The sequence below is a fragment of the Vulpes lagopus genome, chromosome 22 (assembly GCF_018345385.1).
Source record: "Vulpes lagopus strain Blue_001 chromosome 22, ASM1834538v1, whole genome shotgun sequence".
In the NCBI taxonomy this organism is placed as follows: Eukaryota; Metazoa; Chordata; class Mammalia; order Carnivora; family Canidae; genus Vulpes; species Vulpes lagopus.
Window position 1 is genome coordinate 20,006,194 of NC_054845.1, and position 15,455 is coordinate 20,021,648.

The window sequence follows — 15,455 nt, forward strand, 5'->3', positions numbered from 1 at the left end:
ATTGAAAGTATTGACAATCTATTGCAAATTCAGCACTATCACTCAAACTGAATTAACTACAAGTACAGAAAATAAAAACTTATAACTTCATTTCAAACTTAATTTTAATAAAAGTATTTTTCCATTACAAACAATTTTATGGGGTAAAAAACTAAAATAACAAGTGCATATAGGATAAAAATAGTCTTTGATAAGTCAGTAAAATCTGTTTCATATTTAATGATATCCTTGCACCATTTTATACATGTTTAACACTCTTCCATCTATATATCAAAATAATGTTTTCAAGCTAACTAGCACACAAAGAGCAAAAAATATGTTTAAATTTACTAAAATTTGTATAACCACAAGCATATGTTGATAAGAGTAGCTTTTTTTTCAAAGATTTTATTTATGTATTCATTAGAGACACACAGAGAGAAGCAGAGACACAGGCAGAAGAAGAAACAGGCTCCCTGCATCAGGAGCTTGATGTGGGACTTGATCCCAGGACCCTGGTATCACGGCCTGAGCTGAAGGTACACAGACACACTCAACCATGGAGCCACCCAAGTGTCCCAAGAATAGCTTCCTATTGAGGAAAACTGTCTTTACTCCGTTGTTTCTTTTTTTTTTTAATTTTATTATTTATGATAGAGAGAGAGAGAGAGAGAGAGAGAGAGGCAGAGACACAGGCAGAGGGAGAAGCAGGCTCCATGCACCGGGAGCCCGACGTGGGATTCGATCCCGGGTCTCCAGGATCGCGCCCTGGGTCAAAGGCAGGCGCCAAACCGCTGCGCCACCCAGGGATCCCTACTCCGTTGTTTCTTGAAGGCAAAAAGCCTGCCCAGTCACATCAGCCAAATTAACAATGGCAATTCAGTACATGACATACACAACCCCTTCAGATCCAAAAAATCCTCTACATATGTGTCACATGTCATTCAGTGGCAATGAGGTCAAGAAGGCAGGTATCACCATTTCAAGGCACAACTGTTCTAAAGAGACATAAATTTGATTGACAAAATCTGCTTAGACACCATTTACATACTATTTACAAAATAAGAATGAACTTGAAACAGGTATTCTAATACTAATTCTAATATTGTCTCTGATGCTCACTATGGTGTATCTGATATAAACCACAATTATATTAAAAATCTTGACAGTTTTCATTTTGTAGCTTGGTAAGACTGCAAATATCACTTTCTCACAAAGCAATAATGAAGTAAAATGACAATTAGGTTATTATCTCAGCTTCATTAAATAGCTTACCTCTCACAGAGGATATAGAAGTTATTGGGGGGGAGAAAGAACATTGACCTTGACCAGCTCTGTGGTACAAATTACACCTTTCAATGTTAAGGATATAAAGATTCTTTACAGGAAAGCTTGGGATCATGGAGTATACAGATTCGGTCAGCAAGGTCTACAGCTATCATATACCATACTGTTGAGCTCTTGGAAAAGGTTGTTATAAAAAGAGTAAATGAGAACAGATTTCTGTTAATATTTCTAAATTATTTTTTCAATAATGATACACATCTTGCTCACAAGAGTATCACTAATAAATATAAGGACACATAACTTAGAACATGTAGTATCCCTATTTGAATAATATAAAAATTGCTTTAAAATTTTTTTCTGCATTCAATTTTATGGATTAAAATCATATGAATAAAAAAGAACAGATGTTTGTTTAAATAGATTTCAACTGTTCCACAAAATTTTATCAAAGTCATGAAGGCATTCAATAGTATGTTTTTATTAATGATTATTAATTACAGTTGTATAAATTAACCTGAAATTAATAAAATCTCTCTGTAGTGGACTGAATTGGGTTCCTTAAAAATTTATATGTTGAAGGCCTAACCCCCAACATGATTGTATTTGGATATAGGGCCTTTAAGAAAATAACTAAGATTAAATGAAATCATAATGGTAGGACATCTAATAGGACTAGTTTCTTTATAAGAAGAAAAAGAAGGAAAATAAGGCAGAAGAAGAAGAAGAGGAGACACTAGAGATGTCTCTCTCAATCTCGTACACATAGGAAGACCCATATGTGGACACAAAGAGAAGACAGGCATTTAAAAGCCTAGCTGAGGGGCACCAGGGTGGCTCAAAGGGTTAAGAGTCTGCCTCAGGCTCAGGTCCTGATCCCAGGGTTCTGGGATAGAGCCCTGCATCAGCTTCCTATTCAGCAGGGAGCCTGTTTCTTCCTCTCCTCCCTCCTTGTGCTCTCTTGCTCTCACTCATAAATAAATAAATAAATAAATATAAATAAATAAATAAATAAATAAATAAATAAATAAATAAATAAATAAAATCTGACCAAAAAAAGTTAAACAAATAAAATAAAAGCCTACCAGGGGTGCCCAGGCAGCTCAATCAGTTAGGCATCTAACTCTTGATTGCAGCTCAGGTCATGTTAGGGTCCTGGGACCCATCCCTCTGGAGCTCCATGGTAAGTTGGGAGGAATCTGCTTGAGGATTCTCTCTTTCCCTGTCCTTCTGCCCTTTCCACTGCATTCTCTCTCCCTCCCTCTCTCTGAAATATATATATTTAATATATTTTTTTTATTAAAAAATAAAAATAAAGTAAATAAAATAAAAGCCTAGCAGAGACAACTCACAATAAAGCTGTGTGGCTGGTACCTTCACCTTAAAATTGCAATCTCCAGAACTATTAGAAAATAAATTTATGTGTCTAAGTCACTCTGCCTGTGGGATTCTGTTATGGCAGTGCAAGCATACTAATATAGTCTCCAGAAATACTAGTTTTTGTGGTGTAAACACTTAGATGTACAAGGCGGAGGAGTCATTTAAGCTCTCTGAACCTGTTTCTTTGTTTGTAAACTGAGAAGGCCAAATTAACTCAGGGATGGTGAATATAAGACACACATGACAGCACTCTTTTACTTTTTCCTCGCTCACAGTAGACAAACTATTCCTGGTAATCATTACCAGTCAATGGGAATTGTCTTCTGAGATGAGGCCAATCATCACACCCAGGTTGGAAGATGCATAAGGTCTGCTATAGGACTAGCACTACAGGACTCTACTCGTCAAAATGTGGCTCACAAACCAGCAGCAACAGCAGCAGTAGCACCTGAGAAGCTCATGAGAAATCCAGTCTCAGACCTGAGACCAACCTTCTGAACAAGATCTGCATTTTAACAATCTTTGCAATGGACATCAAAGTTTGCAAAGTACTGATCTAGGATTCAGAAGTTTCTAAAACGAAAGTTGCTAAATTACCCAGGCCACAAGCTAAACAAGGCCCGTTTTATATTTTGTTTGGCTTCTATGCTGTTTAAAATTCTCAAATTACTTGTAACACTTAAAAGTGGGGAGAGAGTTCATAAAAAGATATTAATTTCTTGATAAATTAGAAGCTCATGTAAAAATGGGCTAATATTTTTTGCATGGTACTAGCTGGAACCGAGTGGCATTGCCTCTTTCATGACAAGACATTACATTTTTCCCGTGACAGGGTTGATCATACCTCTCTTCATTGACTTATGTTATCTGTGTGGCCCTGTTATGCATTTGATTTTGTAATCCTTATACTTAAATTTCCTTTTCTTCCACATAGCATTGAAAGAAAACACAAAAAGGAAATATTTTAAAGTAAGAGATCTTAAAAGATACAAGTATCTATCCAAGATTAAAATTTTTTTGATAATTTTTAATTTTCTATTATTTTTCTTTACCAATATTAATTTTCTTTGATCTGAACCTTAACATTACTTTAATGATAAAATATGTTTTATAGTATGCATCTGATTAATCCATTGGAGATACTTTATTTAATCTAGATTTCTAGCAGTATAGATTTTTTTTTCTTGAAAGGAATATACTAATTTTGTTCAAAGTAGGTAGTATTTTTTTTCATGTCTTAGAAAACCATTTTTAAAATCCTACCTCTTGAAATCTTTTAGGAGCCTGAGAAATGTAGAAAATAAAATGAAGAATTAAAGAAATATATAGATAAAACAGATAAATTAATCAAATGATTAGTTGACCAAAGATTAAATGTAGAAGAGTATAAGACATCAGCCTGGAGAATGACACACATTTAGTCATGGTAACTCGCATTGATAGCTACTTGGAAATATAAGGGAATTAATCATAAGATATATCACTTTAAAGATATTTTTGTGGAAGTTTTAAAAAGTGATATATAAAATATCCTGGGCCTTGAATTTTAAACTTTTAGGGGTAATGAATTTCATTGAAATTAATGGAAATTAAGAAAATGTATAACATATTGGTAATATTATTCTCATTTTTACTTCCCATTACTTTAGGAATTTAATCTTCCTACTTTCAAACCCCAAATCTTATTAATATTTTAATGTTCAGAATCATGAAAGCCATTTACATTTCTGTTAAAAAAACATAACCCTTGAGCCTTGATTGCCTTAAATACTGTATGTATTTGTTCACATAGTTTCAACCATAATGTCAATAGCAACAAATGATACATTTTTATCAGTAGGTCTATTTATTCAAGTTCTTATTCTTCAACTTATCAAATGTCAAAAATTTGCACCAATAAGTTTCTGAATATACTGAATATACTTATTACCTAATTTTATTACCCCACATAACATTTTTTTTTTCTTAGCTGGCTGTTAATGTAATAAGCATTATAATCTTAAAAATCACTGTAGTGCCTGGGTGGCTCAGTTAGTTGAGTGCGACTTTTAATTCCAGTTTAGGTCATGAACTTCGGGTCTTGGGATTGAGCCCTGTGTCAGGCTCAGCGGGCGTCCGCTTGGGATTCTGTCTGTCTTCCCCTATCCCCTGCACTCTCTCGCTTTCCAAAAATAAATAAATAAATCCTTTTAAAAAAAAAATCACTGGAGACTAATTGAATATAAATTAGAAATAGGTTGCGACAGAGGCTGAGCAGTGAGGCCCAGCTCCCTGTAAGAACACTTTCGTACCCCTGTGGTTCATCACCACGCCCTCTGACCTGGCCAAGAAGGCAGCCAAAAAGAAGGAAGCTGCCAAAGCACAACAGCGGCCCAGAAAGGGACATGAAGAAAATGGAGATACTGTCACAGAACCACAGGTGGCAGAGGAGAAAAATGAGGAGGCCAATGGCCGAGAGACCACAGAAGTGGATTTTCTGACCAAGGAGCTAGAGGACTTTGAGATGAAGAAAGCTGCTGCTTGAGCTGTCACTGGTGTCCTTGCCTCTCACCCCAACAGTACTGCAGCCCACATTATCAACCTCACCCTCACCTTTCATAGTCAAGAGCTAATCAGTGACACCAAAAGGAATTAAACTCAGGCCATCATTATGGCCTCATTGGCTTACATGGAATTAGAGAGTCCATGCTGCTCTCTGCTATTGGGAAACGGGCAGTGCCCATCCCTGAGCACATTGACATCGACCATCTGACTCAGGAGATGCCCTCTAGTAACAAGACACCTTTGCAGTGTGTGATGGAAGTCAACACAGAGCAGGCCATGCTGGAGAGGGAGGCTGAGCAGCTGGCTCACGAGGATGCTGAGTGTGAGAAGCTCATGGAGCTCTACGAGTGACTGGCGGAGCTGGATGTTGACAAGGTGGAAATGAGGGCCTCCCAGATCTTGCATGGACTGGGTTTCTTCCTGCCATGCAGCGCAGGAAGCTGAAAGACTTCAGTGGGGGCTGGAGAATGAGGGTTGCCCTCGCCAGAGCCCTCTTCACTCAGCCCTTCATGCTGCTCCTGGACAAGCCCACCAACCACCTGGATCTCGAGGCTTCTGTGTGGTTGGAAGAAGAATTAAAGACTTTTAAGTGCATCCTGGTCCTCGTCTCCCATTCCCAGGACTTTCTGAATGGTGTCTGTACCAACATCATTCATATGCACAAAAAGAAACTGAAGCATAACACGGGTAATTATGACCAATATGTGAAGACACTGCTGGAGCTGGAGGAGAACTGGATGAAGAGGTTTCACTGGGAGCAAGATCAGATTGCACACATGAAGAACTACATTGCTAGATTTGGTCATGGCAGTGCCAAGCTGGCCCGGCAAGCCCAGAGCAAGGAGAAAACACTACAGAAAATGATGGCATCTAGACTGACAGAGAAGGTCGTGAGGGACAAAACACTGTCATTTTATTTCCCACCATGTGGCAAGATTCCTCCACCTGTCATTATGGTGCAAAATGTGAACTTCAAGTATACAAAAGATGGGCCTTGCATCTACAACAATCTAGAATTTGGTATCAATCTTGATAGATAAGTGGCTCTGGTGGGGCCCAATGGAGCAGGGAAGTCAACTCTTCTGAAGCTGCTAACTGGAGAGCTACTACCCACTGACAGAACCATCCAAAAACACTCTCATGCCAAGATAGGACATTACCATCAGCATTTACAAGAGCAGCGGGACTTAGACCTCTCATCTTTGGAGTACATGATGAAGTACTACCCAGAGATCAAGGAGAAGGAAGAAATGAGAAAGATCATTGGAAGATATGGTCTCACTGGGAAACAGCAAGTGAGCCAAATTCGGAACCTGTGTATGGGCAGAAGGGCCGAGTGTGTCTGTCCTGGCTGAGTGCCCACATGCTCTTCCTGGACGAGCCCACTAACCACCAGGATATCGAGACCATCGACGCCCTGGCCAATGCCATCAATGAGTTTGAGGTGGGTATGATGCTGGTCAGCCATGATTTCAGACTCATTCAGCAGGTTGCCCAGGAAATCTGGGTCTGTGAGAAGCAGACAATCACCAAGTGGCCTGGAGATATCCTGGCCTACAAGGAGCACCTCAAGTCCACGCTGGTGGGTGAAGAGCCCCAGCTCACCAGGAGGACCCACAATGTGTGAGCCTCTGCCTGGGCTGGGCCGGGCCTTTGGGGCCACACTCCTGCATTGCTGCAGTACTGCTCCCCAGCCCCTCCCCTGCCCCCACCTGCCTTAGCCACACTCTGGATCTTATCTACAGCTGGATAGTACCTGTCCGGCTCCTGTCCTTCCAGTTACTTTTGTCCATGTCTGGACTTGGCTGGCTGTTCTGTCAGCACCTTGCTGGTTACTGACCTGACAGGGATGCAGCCAGAGGCACCTGAGGGTCAGCCTAACGGCCCACATCCTGGGCTGGCCTGTGAAAGAGCTTCGGGTCCTCCTCTGGGCTTTGGTGATGTTGGAAGAATACCCCCCAGCCCACTGCCCCCATTCCTTTCTGCTTCTGGTTTGGAGCTCTGGACCAGGGCTTTAGTCCTGGTTGGTTTTTAAATACTTATTTAACAGTGTAACTTTTAGACCTGCGTGACATCCACAAAGTGTCCAATAAAGAAAGAAGAAGCCATAAACAAACAAACTAGAAATAGCAGAACATGTTACCAACTCCCAGCACTTTTTCAACGAATGCCTGCTTCCTATGTGCACATACTGCACATTTTCAACGTCCAGCCTCAATTGGCAAAGTTGCTCATGGTTGTCCCCCATCTTGCTGGACTTACCGGCACCTGCCTCTTAGAATCCTCCCATGTACTATTTCCAGATTCATCTTTACATATCACTATTACCATAACACTTTCCTATTTAAGCATCACTATCTGTTCCCTTACTACTTCAAGACAAGTTTAATGTGAGTTTTCTCCTTAGATTTTTTTTTTACATTTTTTTTTAATTTAAATAAAGTTAGCCAACATATAGCGTAGTAATGATTTCAGGAGTAAAATTTAGTGATTCATCACTTATATAAAACACCCAGTGATCACACCAACATGTGCCTTCCTTAATACCCATCACCCATTTAACATGTCCCTCCTCCCGTCCAGTATCCTCAAGTTTGTTCTCTATAGTAAAGAGTCTCTTATGGTTTGCTTCCCTCTCTGTTTTTATCTAATTTAATTTTTCCTTCTCTTCTCCTGTGTTCATCTGTTTTTAAAATTCTACATAGCAGTAAAATGATTTGTGTCTTTCTCTGATTTCTTTTAGCATAATATATGAGTTCCATTCACATTGTTGCAAATGGCAAAATTTCATTCTTTTTGATGGCTGAGTAATATTCCATTGTATATAATATATACCACATCTTTTTTATCCCCATTCATCAATCAATGGAAATTTGGGCTCTTTCTATAATTTGGATATCATTGATAGTGCTGCTATAAACATTGGGATGTGTGTGCCCCTTTGAACCAGCACTTTTGTATCCTTTGGATACAAATACCTAGTAGTGTATTGCTGGGTTGTAGGGTAGTCTATTTTTAACTTTTTGAGGAACCTCTATACTATTCTCCAAAGTAGTTGTACCAGTTTGCATTCCCACCAACAGTGGCAAAAGTGTTCCCCTTTCCCTGCATCCTTGCCAACATCTATTTTTTTCCTGAATTGTTAATTTTAGCCATTCTGACAGGCATGAGGTGATATCTCATCATGTTTTGGATTTGTATTTTCCTGATGATAAGTGACATTCAGCATTTTTCATTTGTTTGTTAGCCATATGTATGTCTTCTTTGTAGAATTCATGACTTCTGCCCATTTCTTAACTGGATTATTTATTTTTGAGGTGTTGAGTTTGATGAGTTCTTTATAGACTCTGGATACAAGCCCTTTATCTGATACTCAATTTGCTAATATCTTTTCCCATTCCATAGGTTGTCTCTCAGTTTTGTTGATCATGTCCTTCAAAGTGCAGAAGTTATCTTAATGAGATCCCAATAACTCATTTTTGCTTGTGTTTCCCTTGTCTCCAGAGATGTGTCTAGAAGGAGTTGCTGTCGGCAAGGTCAAAGAGGTTGTTGCCTGTGTTGTCCTCTAGGATTTTGGTGGTTTCTTATCTTACATTTAGGTCTTTCATCCACTTTTAAAAAATATTTTATTTATTTATTCATGAGAGACACAGAGAGAAAGGCAGAGACGTAGGCAGAGGGAGAAGCAGGCTTCACACAGGGAGCCCAATGTGGGCCTCGGTCCCACATCTCTGGGATCATGCCCTGAGCCAAAGGTAGACGCTCAACTGCTGAGCCACCCAGGCATCCCAAGTCTTTTATCCATTTTAAATTTAGTTTTGTGTATGGTATAAGTAGTCCAGTTTAATTCTTCTATAGGTTGCTGTCCAATTCTCCCAAATACAATTTGTTAAAGAGATTATTTCTTTTTCATCGGATGTTCCCTCCTGCTTTGTGGAAGACTAGTTGATAATTTGGTTGTGGGTTCATTTCTGGGCTCTCTGTTCTATCTCATTGTTCTATGTGTCTGTTTTTGTGCCAGTACTATACTGTCTTGATGATCACAGCTTTGTAATACAGCTTGAAGTCTGAGATTGTGATGCATATCACTTTGCTTTTCTTCTTAACGTTATTTTGCCTACAGGGTGTTTCCTGGTTCCATATAAATTTTAGGAATGTCTACTCTAGCTCTGTGAAATATGCTGTTGTTTTGATCAGGACTGCACTGAATGTGTAGATTGCTTTGGGTAGTATAAACATTTTAACAATATGTGTTCTTCCAATCCACAAGCATGGAATGTTTTCCCATTTCTTTATGTCTTCTTCAATTTCCATATGTATTCTATTGTTTTCAGCACATAGATCTCTTACCTCTTTGGTTACGTTCACTCCTAAGAATCTAATGGCTTTTGGTGCAATTGTAAATTGGATTAACTCCTTGATTTTTCTTTCTGCTGTTTCATTGTCAGTATACAGAAATGCAACAGATTTCTGTACTTTGATTTTATATCCTGCAACTTTGCTGAATTCATGTGTTGATTCTAACAGTTTTTTGGTGGAGTCTTTCAGGTTTTCTACTGAGTATCATGTTCTTTGTAAATAGTGAAAGTCTGACTCCTCTTCCTTGTTGATTTGTATGCCTTTTATTTCTTTCGTTGTCTGACTGCTGAGGCTAAGACAGCCAGTACTATGTTGAACAATAGTGGTGCCAGTGCACGTCCCTGTCATGTTCCTGGCATTAGTGGAAAAGCTCTCAATTTTTCCCCATTGAGGATGATATTAGTTATGAGTCTTTCATACATGGCATTTATGATGTTGAGGTGTATTTCTTCTATCCCTACTTTCTTGAGGGCTTTTATCAAGAAAATATTATTTTGTCAAATAATTTTTGACAGATTGGTAGATGTGAACCACCCCCACAGTCCAGGAATAACTCCCACTTGGTCATGGTGAATAATCAATGTATTAAATGAATTTTTACATTTAATATATTGTTGGATTTAATCAGCCAGTAACTTGCTGAGAAGTTTTGCATCCATGTTCATTAGGGATATAGGTCTTTAATTCTGTTTAGTGGTATCTTTACCTGTTCTTGGAACCAAGACAATGATGGCCTTACAGAATAAGCATGGAAATTTTCCTTCCATTTCTAGTTTTTTGGAACAGCTTCAGCAGATTAGGTATTTGGGAGCCCAGATGGTGTAGTTGGCTGAGCATCTGACTCTTGGTTTCAGCTCAGGTCATGGTCTCAGGGTTGTGAGATCCAACGTTGTGGCTCCAACAGAGCAGAGAGTCTGCTTGAGTTTCTCCCTTTCCCTCTGCCCTTCCCACCACTTACACACATACATGTAAATGCACTCTCTCTCTCCCTCTCTCTCTAAGAATAGATATTAATTTCTTTAAGTGCTTGGTAGAATTCCCCTGGGAAGCCATTTAGCCCTGGACTCTTGTTTCCTGGGAGATTTTTGATTACTGGTTCAATTTGTTTGCTGGTTATGTCTGTTCAAGTTTTCTGTTTCTTCCTATTCCAGGTAGTTTACATGTTTCTAGAAATTTATCCATTTATTCCAGATTGCCCAATTTGTTGGCATATAATTGCTCATAATATTCTCATAATTGTTTGTATTTTAGGGCAACAGGGTGATTCCATTGGTTAAGCATTCAACTCTTGGTTTTGGCTCAGGTAATGATCTCAGGGTTGTGTGATCAAGGCCCATGTGGCCCTGTGCTCAGTGGGGGTCTTCTTGAGATTCTCTCTCATTCTCTGCCCCTCCTCCCCTCAAATGAATAAATAAGTCTTTACAAAAAAAAAGCAGTCATTGTTTGTATTTCTACAATGTTGGTTGTTATCTTTCCTGCTTCAGTTGTGATTTTATTTATTGGGGTACTTTCTCTTTTCTTTTTGATAAGTCTGGCTAGCAGTTTACATATTTTGTTAATTCTTTAAAAGAACCAGCTGCTAGTTTTGCTGATCTGGTATGTATTTTTTTTATAACACTAATTTCTGTTCTACTCTTGTTTTCCTTCCTTGCTGTTTCTAGGCTTTATTTGCTGTTCTTTTTTCAGCTCCTTTAGATTTAAGGTTAGGTTGTATATTTGAGACTATTCTTGTTTCATAAGGAAGGCCTGTATTGCTATATGTTTCCCTCTTATGATCACCTTTGTTCCACCCCAGTTTTGAACTGTCTTGTTTTTTCATTTTGCTATTTTTTTATTCTTAATTTCCTGGTTAACTCATTCATAACCTCCCTGTATTTGTCGTCTTTCCAAAATTTTTCTTGTGGTTGATTTCAAGTTTCATAGTGTTGTGGTCTGAAAATATGCATTGTAGGATCTCAATCTTTTTGTACCTGTTGAAGTCTGATTTATGACCCAGTATGTGATCTATTCTGGAGAATGATTCATTTGCACTCAAAAATAATATGTATTCTGCTTTAGGATGAAATGCTCTGAATATATCTGTGAAGTCCATCTGGTTCAGTGTGTCATTCAAAGCCATTGTTTCCTTGTTGATCTTCTGTTTACATGATCTGTCCATTGCTGTGAGTGGGGTGTTAAAGTCCCCTACTATTATTGTATTATTTTCAATGATATTCTGTTTGCTATTAATTGATTTATAAATTTGACTGCTCCCAAGTTGGGGTGACAAATAGTTACAGTCTTTAGATTTTCTTTTTGGATAGACCCCTTTATTATGATACAGTGTCTTTCTTCATCTCTTAACAGTTTTTGACTTAAAATCTAGTTTCTCCAATAGAAGTATGGCTACTCCAGCTTTCTTTTGGTGTTCATTAGCAGGATAGATGGTTCTCCACCCCTTCAATTTCTTTTTTTTTTTTAATTTTTATTTATTTATGATAGTCACACACACACACACACACACACACAGAGAGAGAGAGAGAGAGAGAGAGAGGCAGAGACACAGGCAGAGGGAGAAGCAGGCTCCATGCACTGGGAGCCCAACGTGGGATTTGATCCCGGGTCTCCAGGATCGTGCCCTGGGCCAAAGGCAGGCGCTAAACTGCTGTGCCACCCAGGGATCCCCCCCCCCTTCAATTTCTATCTGGAGGTGTCTGGATCTAAAGTGAGTTTCTTATGAGCAATATATTTATGGATCTTACTGTTTTTTTTTTAATGCTTTATTTATTTATTTATTCATGAGAGACAGAGAGAGAGGCAGAGACAAGCAGAGGGAGAGACAGGCTCCATGCAGGAAGCCTGATGTGGGGTTCAATCCCAGGACTCTGGGATCATGCTCTGAGCCAGAGGCAGACACTAACCACTGAGCCCCAGGCGTCCCTGGGTCTTACTGTTTTAATCCATTTTGATACCCTGTGCCTTTTAATTGGAGCAATGAGTGCTTATATTCAGCGTAATTATCGATAAATATGAATTTAGTGTCACTGTATTACCTATAAAGTCACAGTTCCTATAGATTGTCTCCATTCCCTTCTAGTCTTTGTTGCTTTTGCTCTCTCTTTTCCACTCAAAGGGTCCCCTTTAATTTTTCTTGCAGAGCTGGTTTAGTCACTAACTCTTTTAGTTTTTATTTGTCTTGGAAACTCTTTATCTCTTCTCTATTCTGAATGAAAGCCTTGCTATAAATACAGTATACTTGGCTGCATGTTTTTCTCATTCAGCACGTAAAATATACCCTGCACTCTCTTCTGGCCTACCATGTTTTTGTGGACATGTCTACTGCTAATCTTAGGTGACTACCCTTGTAGGTTAAGGACCTTTAATCCCTAGCTAATTTCAGAATTCTCTCTTTATCTTTGGTATCTTACAAGTTTCACTATGATATATTTTGGTGTTGATCTGTTTTTGCTGATTTTGAGGGGAGTTCTCTGTGCCTCTTGGACTTAAATACTTGTTTCTTTCCCCAGATTAGGGAAGTTCTCAGCTATAATTTGTTCAAATAAATCTTCTGCCCCCTTTTCTCTTCTTCTACTGAGACTCCTATGATACAGATATTATTGCACTTTGTGGAATTGCTGAGTTCCCTAAATCTATATTATCTAATAGTTTTCTTCCCTCTTCTTTTCAGCTTCATTATTTTCCATAATTTTATCTTCTATATCATCTATTTGATCCTCTGCTTTTTCCATCCTTGAAGTGATTACATGCAATAAGTTTTGCATCGCAAGCATAGCCTTTGTTATTTTGGCCTGACTAGTGTTTAGGTGTTTATATCTCCAACAAGGGTTACTCTGGTGTCCCCTATGCTTCTTGCAAGCCCAGCTAGTAGTCTTATGACTACTGTTCTAAATTCTTTTTCAGATATGTTGCTTATATCTGTTTTGAGCAAATCCCTATCTGTAATTTCTTCTTGATTTTTCTTTTGGTGAGAATTCCTCCATTGTGTCATTCATTATATCTAGGTTTCTGTCTTATGCCGTATTATGAAAGCTTGTTATGTTTCCTATTCCTTACAGTAAAACTACAATAAGAAGGGGTCATACAATGTCTAAGGCCTGGCACTTCAAGAAATGTTTCTGTGTGCACTCTGCTGCTGTCTTTTGGCTGTTCTTTCCCATAGGTCAGTCCTCTACCATCCTTTAACTACTGTCCTTTGATTCAGATAAGTCAGATTAAAAGAACAAACAAAGAAAGGAGAAAAGAAAGAAAAGAAAAGGTTAAAAGAGGTCTGATCCAAGAAAAAAGCAAAAGGAATAAAAAAGCAAACAAACAAAAATTGTAAGCCTGATTCCACAGAAAAAGAAAGAAAAAAGAAAAACAATGAAGAAAAAAAGCCCGATCCAAAAAAAAATGAGAAAAGGAAACAAAGGAACAAAAAATTATGTCTGATTCCAAAGAAAATAATTTAAAAAAAATAAAATTAAATTAAAAATAAATTAAGATAAAGAAAGAAAGCCTGGTCCTATTTCCACCAGAACTGAAGCTGGTGCTTTGGAGTACTGACCAGTAGACTTGGTACATGTTGGGAGCCTGTGGTGGTCTTCTGAGGGAGAAGCCTGCTGCACTTGCTCAGTCACATCTGCCCTAGTAAAGATATCCCTATTAAGTGCAGGGATGGAGGTTTGGTGTAAATGACTCCAGTCTCCACTGGAAGCACTGTATTTCTCTCTGAAGTCCAACCATTCTGGTGGTCAGGGGGTGGAAGATGGTGTAACCCACCCTCTCCCTCCCTGGGGAGGGGAACTCATGGCAACTGCTATTCAGAAGACCCTCACAGAAAAGCAAACAATCTCCTCTCCTGTGTCCCAAGTTTTCATCAGATCCCTGCTCTCAACCTATCTATGCCTGCCTGAAGGTAGGCCCAGTGCCACAATTCTCCTGTGTTTTATCTCTGGCCAGAGGATAGGATTCAAAACTCCAAATCTTAAACGACCTGGCAAAGCACGGACCCACTACCCTCCCCCAGAGGAGAACCTCACAGCACTGCGCCTATCACTGTTCTGCCTCACAAAGCAGTTTCACACCTGTGTAGGTGTCTGGGGTCTATGATAAGGCAAAGCAAAAAGCTGGGACCAGGTTATTTGTCCTCTGCACACACCTCTGTCCCCTCCTGTTGAATGGCCTTTCAATAGTTCCCAGCAGGCCTTTTGTCCTCAAAGAGGCAAAATAACCTCTTCCAAATGTACTCTAGGGAGGGGACATTCTCCTCCAGTGCAACTCAGGAAATCCCCATTGACAGTGTCTTATTTGAAACCTACATGGTACTCTCTCTCTGACTTCTAAGAAAAGGGCTCCCTCCCCTTTGGAGCACCACAGCTTTTCTCTCCCCCAATTCATTTCTCCAAATCTTGTATCTGCCATGTTCTCTTCCTTCAATTGTGCAGATTAAATTCTTAATACTCAGATAAATTTCCTAGTTGTTCAAAATGATCTGATGTTGTTCTAACTGTGTTCAAGGGATGAGGCAAGCTGAGGGTCCCCCTTATACTCTGTCATCTAAATTCCTTCCCTTTCTCTTTAGCTTTTAAGGTCTTCAAAATCTGACTACACTCTTCCTAGCTATCTAAATATTCTCTGCTCTATGCAACCTAGTTTTCTTATTATCTCAAATACTTGCAAATGCTCAATCTGTGGTTTTTGCATATTCATTTTCCATTGCCTACACTCATCTTAATTTCCTTCTAACTACTTCATTTAATTAAACATAGATCACCCATTATATGTCATCTTTTAATGTCCAATACAAATTCTACTGTCTTCATCCAGTCTTTCCTGATTACACCAGTACTCACTCATTTGTGACCATCATTGCTGATAATTTCAATAACTACCCTTTTTGGAATGTCTATTATTGCCATGTGGCCAGTTAA

The 15,455-nt window shown here is 38.9% G+C and overlaps 1 protein-coding gene and 1 pseudogene across 6 annotated transcripts in view; one reads left to right on the forward strand and one right to left on the reverse strand.

The window, feature by feature from the left end:
* Window positions 1-15,455, reverse strand: part of ERBB4 (erb-b2 receptor tyrosine kinase 4) — a 1,096,742-nt gene that overhangs the window by 925,796 nt on the left and 155,491 nt on the right. The window lies entirely within an intron of this gene.
* LOC121480802 lies at window positions 851-6,814 on the forward strand (annotated as a pseudogene).